This window comes from Mytilus galloprovincialis, chromosome 5, assembly GCF_965363235.1.
Source record: "Mytilus galloprovincialis chromosome 5, xbMytGall1.hap1.1, whole genome shotgun sequence".
NCBI classification, from domain to species: Eukaryota; Metazoa; Mollusca; class Bivalvia; order Mytilida; family Mytilidae; genus Mytilus; species Mytilus galloprovincialis.
This window is the reverse complement of record NC_134842.1, coordinates 91,696,991-91,706,041: the sequence shown is the minus strand read 5'-3', so window position 1 is coordinate 91,706,041 and position 9,051 is coordinate 91,696,991. Positions and strand designations below refer to the sequence as shown.

Genomic DNA, 9,051 nt, shown 5'->3' with positions numbered 1-9,051 from the left:
TTGATAAATAAAAACAAAATAAAACAAAATATAACATTTTTTTTCTTCAGAATCTTAAATGAGTGTTAATAACGACCTTGAATACCCATGAGCCCGTCGCACGGTTTGCTTACGGACAATCGAAAAAATTATGAGAATTTTTTCATAATTTTGTTATGAAATCACCGAATATCACCAATTATTACATTGGTTGCAATGAATTACATTGATTTCCCAGTTAGATAAAAACCGATAATTTCACATGTGAAATAAACGTGGTTATTTCACTCTCTGACGTCATACAACAATAGGCGTTGTCAAGACGTCGATAACGTCGGATCAAAACAAATTGTAAATGCGTAGGAAAAATTAAGATATAGTTCCTTACATTTTCTACATTAATTTCATAAAAAAAAAAGCCATTTGCCAATGTAATAAAAAGAATAACTAATCGCCGTATTTGAATATCAAAAATAAGACAACTTGTGACCGAACGTTCGGTCACGCGTTGTCTTATTTTTGATATTCAAATACGGCGATTAGTTATACTATAATTATCCTTATTTTCATCAGTATTCATTTAACGGCAAACAAATTGATACTTGGAAGTCAACTTAATTAAATCTCTCTTATTATCTAGTGAGAATCTTGGATAAATTCTATAAAATATAACAGATTCATTCGGTATGCAAAAAAAACGATGTGTGGATAAATATTTTTATTAAGATCCGTTTCATATGTTGCAGTGACAAAAGTTGATTGTGGTACTTGGGTATATTTGAATAGAGATCTTCTGCATAAAGGTCAATAAGCAATTCTCTCGATGCAAGCAAAATAGTCTTATAAACCAGATGAAACAATTAAAAAACAACTACACGTTTTGTCAAAATTAAAATAGAATTAAATAAGGCTTTAAAAGGTGTTAATGAAAATCAGGGAATAAAAACACTAATTTCTTTAAATTAAAAAAAGTGAGGAAGCCTTCTGCTATATCCTTCCGCACATTTTGGAAGAAAAAAGGCTCTTGATTCTTTTTCGAAGGTGACTTCCAAACAGAACAGAATGTCAGCATTACAAGGCGTATATAGAGGCATTTTTCGCCGAACATCAACTTTTGCTTTAGTGTTTTGCACTGGTGGATTAGTTTATGCAATGTATTTGGACAAGGCTCTTGACAGCGTGTTTAGAAACATGAATAAAGGGGTAGGTTTGCTGTTCCCAAATACTTTTCCAAATGGTACCCACTGATGTTACGATAGGGTCATGATTTATACTTGTTGGGATAACAACTACTGACAATCAATATTCTTCACTAATTTGGGACACGTGGTACAGACCATGAGTTTTTTTTTTGGGGGGGGGGGGGGGGGGGGGGAATGATGAGTCTACCTTGGTTTAACGATTTAAAAGAAATCTTAACCCTTGCATTGCATGTGTAAATTTTTGGTAGTCACTTTGTTTACTTGTCTATATTCTATTTATATGGGGAAATAGGTTAACAATATGAGGCAAGCATTACTTGTGAATGGGGACGAAGTCTGTATGATTTTTTTTTAAATCGAACATGTTAATAAAAAGAGAAATGGAAATACCATTACGTTTCCCATTTTGGTTCTGTTGTAAGGAAATTTAGTTGTGACGTTATTTAAGTTATGATGTCATATTCAATGTAAACAAAGAAATGCTGTCATCAGGTAACATTTTTTTTTTATACCAAACAATTTTCAAAAATGAATTAGTATTAAGTTCCTTTCTTAGTCTGATAAATATACATTTTATTCAAAGTCTCATGCAAACAAGACTGGAAACAGAAGTAGATTTCTGCGCAGATCCGGAAATTCAAAAACAGGACAACAAAATTTTTGAACAATTTTGAGTTCATTAGTACAATGAAAAATTCTGGAAATTTTCCCTGATTTATTATTTTTTTTATTGAATTTTCTACTGTAGTAGGGGACTTCGTCCTCATATTAGTATAACTTATAGTTCCGTAACTCTTTCATCCGAGACCGGCCATGAAATTATCCTTGTCGGGACTTCCTGCTTTTGCACGTGCCCGACATCCGGCCTGGCTGGGCTCGTTGTCCCTAGGAACTATAAGTATGACGTCACTCACCAGGTTTGGGGCAGTCTACACTTAGGATTTAAATTGAGCAGACGCTCATATCGTTTGACTTTAAATATGGAACCTTTATTTGAACAACAAGAAGACTAGCCACCACCGTTTTTTAGCATATTTACTCATGTAAAATCGTATGTTTAACCATAATGTATGTCTTCAAATAAACATCTTGTTTATATTTACGTGTTTTACGTAGTTTGTCAAATATCCCAGAACTTGGGTAGACAACGGGAAAACGAAGCCAGTGGAAACTTCCACTCCCGTTACACATGCATTGCTTTATACACACAAATGTAACTTATACACCACTTCTGGAATCCTGTCTTTCACCAGAAAAGATATTTTATGATCACTCCTTTATGAGGTCATTTACCAGATCTATAGTTGGCGCGCCTGTATCCCTGCTCTATACACCTTATCGCTATTTGTCCACCATTAATGGATATCACACAGGTTCCCGTAAAATTTTGATGTTATAAAACAACATACATGTACATTTAGCAGTCAGAGCTCAGACATAAATAAGTCTGAATCTGCTTTTGACTCATAGAGGTCTAAATTTGTAAGTTTTAGGATTTGTCTCCCTTTAATGCAAGACAAAATACGACTTTGATAAGTCAAATATTGTTAAGCAAGAAATAATTGACCAGAATCAAAAAGTTGCAAATGTCGACTCCTACAAGTCGATAAGTTACCAAAATTGGTTAACTTCAAGACCCACGCATATTTATAAAAAGGTCATGCATCTAAATCAAATAACGACTACATTGAAAGACAATGCTTTGTCTTCTAAAGAAAAATATGAATGATAGTCTAGAAAATGGGAGATAATGTTAATTAACCTTACACATGTTACTTGTAATGCAACCACCTGGAACCACACTTAATGAGATAAAACATCTGTGTTTATTAAGGATGTTCAATTAGATAATTAAATATAGATAGCTCAAGTCCTTGTGAACTCTCAGACAGGTTTTTGCTGTCATAGGTGGTGTACTTTGGCCACAAATTAAAATTAAGTTTTTTCATCAACAGAATCAGACCTAAACAAGTCTGTCATTTTCTGACTTAGATAAGTCTAAAATTGAAAATACATTTTTATAATAAATACATGTTTTGACTTCTTTAAGTCAAATACAGAAATCGACCTGTTTATGTCTGAGCTCTGACTGTGTAGTAGGATAGTATAGAAATAATTTATGTTCCGTAAGTACGTACATGTACATGCATTTTTGGTTCCCATATGACTGAGGGTGACCGTCTTATTAGATTTTGATTTCCCAAATATTTTTTGTATTGACTTTTCTACCGTAAAAAGTCCCCTTATAATTCCTAAGCCAATTATTCACGATTATGAATTAACATTGTTTTGTGTAACAGTACTACCATTATCATCCATTGCACAATTTGACAGGTCTTAATTTCTAAAATCCATATAAAATGTTCAATAAATGCAACAAAATATAGAAATAGCACCTACATGTACCTCAAAAACTTAACCTCAATGGGATAACTGATATTATCCGAATTTGAATCAAACAAGTTAGAAGATAAAGATAATCTTTCCCTTGAAAGTTTTCATTCGTATGACGTCGTGTTTTGCCATGACGTAAATCCGCTAAATTGTTCATGAAATCTCACAAAATTTTATTTAGATAATAGATTTGATAATTTCAATTTTAGGCCAAAAATAAAATATTGTTTGTTCAGGCCTCGACAATAACGCTTGTCCGATTGTCCGGTACCAGAGGGAAAAAAGGTCGGACAAGTAAAAGCTGTATCAAGCTTGTCCGTCGGGACAAGTGCAATCATTCTGCAGAAAATAAATTTAATCCAACTTTGATGAACAAAGTAATTATTAACAAAAAACAAGAAAACAAATATTAATTTGACATGTTTCTGTATTCTGTTTATTCAAATGCAAAACCTTCTTCTCAGTCAACATGTTTACTTGCATGCAATCGATAATTTTTAACTGGTTCTTTGTCAGGAATTTTTTTAAAGGTAAAAGGTATAAATACTATTCTCAGAAACCAGTCTTACTGATCCGAATCAATGATGGGCTTTGTAGATTAGGTAACTTTACAGGACAGTTCGTCACCTCCACAGGTTTAGCTCCAAGTTTAATAGACAGTTTGGCACCGTATTTACCATAAAATTCTCAAAATCATATTTGATCATAAGTAGAAAGAAAAACAATACTTGCAATATGGTGACCTAAAGTTGTAAATTTCTGTGTCATTTGGTCTGTTGCAGAGAGTTGTCTCATTGGCAATCAGACCTTATCTTCTTCTTTTTGTTGATTGCATTTGAATAAACTTTGTTCAACTTAAAAAAAAAAAAACAGGATACAAATCCAATGAGTGTGCAGGCCTATCAGATGGTGCCTCATGTACAGAGTCTGATGAGACTATCATTGATGAAAACTAGAACCTAAGTTTCAAAAGAAATACATCAAATTCTGTTCTATTGTTTAAAATTCGTTTTGTTCCTTTAATCAACTTAAGATGTAAAAAGGTTATTTTTAATAAAAATGTTTTGGACAAGTAACAATTTTATTCGGACAAGTAAGTTTTGGTTTGTACTTGTCCTACTGGACAAGTTGAAAAAAAAGTTATTGTAGAGGCCTGTTGTTTCCTCTCACCTGACAGACCCGAAAAATTTTATTGGCCATTCTTGTCCACTATTTTTTTTTTGCTATGTTGGTAATTGGTGATATCTTTCCGATGCTGTAGTCAACGAGAGTAGGGTTTTGGTGATACCTGTCCGATGCTGTAGTCAACAAGCGTTTTAAATCAAGGTATTTTTGCATTGAAGCGTCTACATGATGAAGTTGAAGTCCGATCAACTTGAAACTTAGTACACATGTTCCCTATGGTATGATCTTTTTAATTTAAATGCGAAATTAGATTTTTTACCCAATTTCACGGTCCATTGAACATGAGAAATGATAGTGCGCGTGGGGCATCAGTGTACTTTGGACACATTCTTGTTTAATCTCAATTTGCTGAAACTCCTGGGATCCCTGCATGCATGTGTATAGCGCATAAATACATGTAAATCAAAGTGAAAGTTACAAAAGCAATTTTGCACACGTAGTAAGTTATGGAAGTGTAAACCAAGAGAAAAGTATTTATAGATATGCAAATCATATATACATGTAGGAATTATAGGTACATATTACAATTTTTTTTAAAGTGACAAAATAGAACTAAATATTAAAAGTAAATTTCCAGTACTACAGATATTTAGTACAGAAACAGTACCTACATGTATGCAAAAGTAGCAGTGACCCCAGTGTATAGATACATTTGAGATACAAAGTCTTACTTGTTTTCTGCTTATTAGTGCAAAATATTTTCAAAGATATCCAAAAGAAATGATAAAATTGTGCGCCTTTGGTCATGGTCTGATGCCCTACTTCATTTTTTTTTTTAATAAGTATAGTCATGATAGTGGTATGAACAGTCAGGGGCATTACTTAAACAAGTTACTTTTAAAATTACCTATATAAGTAATGTTGAAAACGAGGCTATTTTAAAAATTACTTATATAAGTAACTTTTCTAAATATTATTTTTATAGGTGACCAATTATACAAATTTTACTAGTTTTAACAAAGTTTTACAGACATCTGGTTATTTTTCCCATGAAATATAAAATCTAATCCTTCTGAAACACTAATTGCTTTTCTGACGTGCACTTATCTTTGATATTGAAGCTTCTTGGTCAAAGATTGGTCTCTTGTGACTATTAAAATATCGTTTTCCTTCAAAATCTTGAAGGTAGACAGATATAAATAGATAGAAACTGATGAATTAATTAAGACTTGAAGTTATTTATAATTTGTAACCCAAAACAATTACATATGTGCCTAAAATAAGTGTTATTACTAATTCTTTCAAAGATGTACAAAATAACTTATTCAAGTAACATTGTTTTCATTATTTTTAAAGTAACGCTTTATGTCTATTCTCCTCTCAAATCTTACAAATTCTTAAATTTTTGATATAAAAGGATATAAAAATTCATGAAAACTACATTTAGTCCCTGCTTTTATTGAAATATAAAATAACTATTGAGTACGTTTATATTTTTTAAAAATAAAAATTACCTATATAAGTAACTAAAAAAAGTTACTTGTTTAAGTAACGCCCCTGACTGATGAAGGTTTAATAGTCAATATTAAAGAAAATGTATATTCTTAAAATTCATGACATTTTTATATGTCTTCTATTCTATTCTTCATGTACTGTCAGCAATTTCTAGTGAAAGGAAAATCTAAATTTTGATCCCTGGTTAAACTGAAACTTCACATATATGATGAAAATAAAACATGATGGTTTTCCTTTATCATGTGTATCAAATTTTTATTTGGAAGGGATAGGTTTTTTTTTGTATTCTCTTGTTGTGCTTTTGAGTATCATTCGTCATAAAAAGTACTTGGGTACAATTTTGAGGGTTGTCTACTCTTAGAGTTCTTGTAGTAACATATGTTTGTTATCAGTTAAATATATCATAAGTATTTTATCTTGGGAATTCTTGAAACTTTGTGCAGTAGTTTAATATATTACCTTGATAACTAATTTTCTAATTCCATTAATACAATTTTGATCAACCATAGTCCTTTTTTTTTTGTAAATCAATGAGACAAGGCCTTTAACAAATGTTTGAGGGAAAATTAAGCTATACATGTAGTAACAAGCTAAGGCTTAGTTATTACAGGCATGCAACTTCAAATATTATACATGTTATATGATTATGAGAGTAAATGAGACGCTTAAGAATTACTTGGAATTTTGTGCAGTGCCTCATTACAAGTTCTGATCATCATTTTTTATAAATGTACAATGAATTGAAATATATTGTGATACATGTCTGAGCAAAGGCTTTAAAGAGATGTAGAGAAGCTGTTATAACACCCTTTTGTTATTGCAGGAATATATTTTCTGTAATAACATAGTTGTACTATGCATGATTGGTAAACTATGAACTGCTATATAGTTGCAATGTTTAGTATACATAAAGAAATTTATAATATCAATAGAACTTGTGAAAAATTTAACAAAATAAAGTTTGTATATTGTCCTTTTGAAACATGTAACATACATATGTTGTCACAGACTCAGTATTTTGATATTTTAGCCCACAATAACGGCATGTTTGTTTTTTTTTCTCTAATAACTTATTTAAGTTAGCCCCTTGACTGGTATGTTGCCTGTAATACATTGTAATTGCTTATATATCCACTCCATTCAGTTGAAGAAGCTGGGGTGTTTAAAAATTCGCCGATAGACTTTTCAGTCAATAGAATTTCAAATTTCAATATATAAACTGGCAATCACAGACCTTGTTTTTTCCGTAGTCATACATTGAAATTAATGGCATTTGGGATATTTTATATTTTGTTGATAATGGGGAAACTTAAATTTTCCTTATTGATTAGAAACATTCATGACATTGATCGATTGAAATTACTAAAATTTGATGAGAGAATCAGACTGGCTTTTCATTTATCATTTTTTAAATACTTCTGAAATATAAAAAAATTATAGATATACTTTTTAATACAGGCACAATTTTAATTTTAGTTTCTTATGTATAATTCGGAGTTTAGTATGACGTCCATTATCACTGTACTAGTATACATATTTTAGGGGCCAGCTGAAGGACACCTACGGGTGCGGGAATTCTCGCTACATTGAAGACCCATTGGTGGCCTTCGGCTGTTCTCTGCTCTACATGTATGGTCTGGTTGTTGTCGCTTTGACACATTCCCCATTTCTTTCTCAGTTTTACAGTTTTTATGACAACGAACACAAGATTAATTTTTATAGCATTAATTTGACTGATATATGAAATAATTTGCACGCATTAACTTCAAACATAGCAACAAAAGGGAATTAACTCTGGTTCACATTGTGTTATTCAATCTTTCATCGTCTATTAAGTGACATACAACATGTACAATGTAGACATATTTTCCCTGGCCCTTCTACCATTTGTGCCTCCTACTATCATGACTAGAGATTGTGTACTGGTGCAGTGAGTAGCATATAAATTCTTTTTTTCAAATAATCATATGTAAATTGTTCGAAGAAAGCTCAAAATACCAAACCTGCTGATAAAGCTAAATTACCCAGTCTGATTTTGTTATATATTGAGACGGGCATAAAGTCTAAAAATTATTTATGTTTTATCATTCAGGGGTTATCTCACTCAGTTGAGGACCCATTGTTGGTCTTGAGTTGTTTTCTGCCTTTATGTCGGGTTGTTGTCTCTTTGACACATTCCCCATTTCCATTATCAATTTTATGTTTAGCATGCATGCTCATTTTATTGCGTTCAAGGAAAAGGTCAATAAAATGTTCCCTGAAGATTTAATGAACAATTTTTTTATTTTCAGAAAATGTACGACGATGTTCAAGCTTATTACAATCAAAAGAAAGAAGAATGATTTATAAACAGAAACACGACTGCTGTGCTGAGCATCAACTTATAAATGGTGTACCAATATGAGGAATTCGATCAGAAATAAACTCAGAAAGATCTGTGCTAATTTTGACAGTCGATTCAAAATTGTATTTTGGTGTTTAGCATAACAGTCTTTCATAAAATCTGAATCATCATTATAATTTATGAAGTCACATTGTTTTATTTGGTAATATAATTTATAAAAGAGATATTGATTGATTTTTTCAACTAGTTTGTTGAGTACTTGTCATTTACATTAAATTATTATTGAAAAAGGATTTACATATAAACACAAAAATCTTAGAAAAACACTGTAAAAGGCCGGAAACTCAACACATACATTTAATAAGTCTTGAAAACTTGGTCAATATAGAAATTAGAAGATGTGGCATGATTGCCAGTGCAACAACTCCACTTGAGATCAAATGATGTAGAAATAAGAAACTGCAGCCTTCAACGATGAGCAAAATCATATCG

General features: G+C 31.6%; 1 long non-coding RNA gene across 1 annotated transcript; it reads left to right on the top strand.

Moving 5' to 3' along the window:
* The first annotated feature begins 842 nt into the window (after positions 1-842).
* Positions 843-8,783, top strand: LOC143076707 (uncharacterized). The gene is made up of 2 exons (XR_012978761.1): positions 843-1,182; positions 8,507-8,783. It is a non-coding gene; the product is annotated as an uncharacterized LOC143076707 (long non-coding RNA).
* The last annotated feature ends 268 nt before the right edge of the window (positions 8,784-9,051 follow it).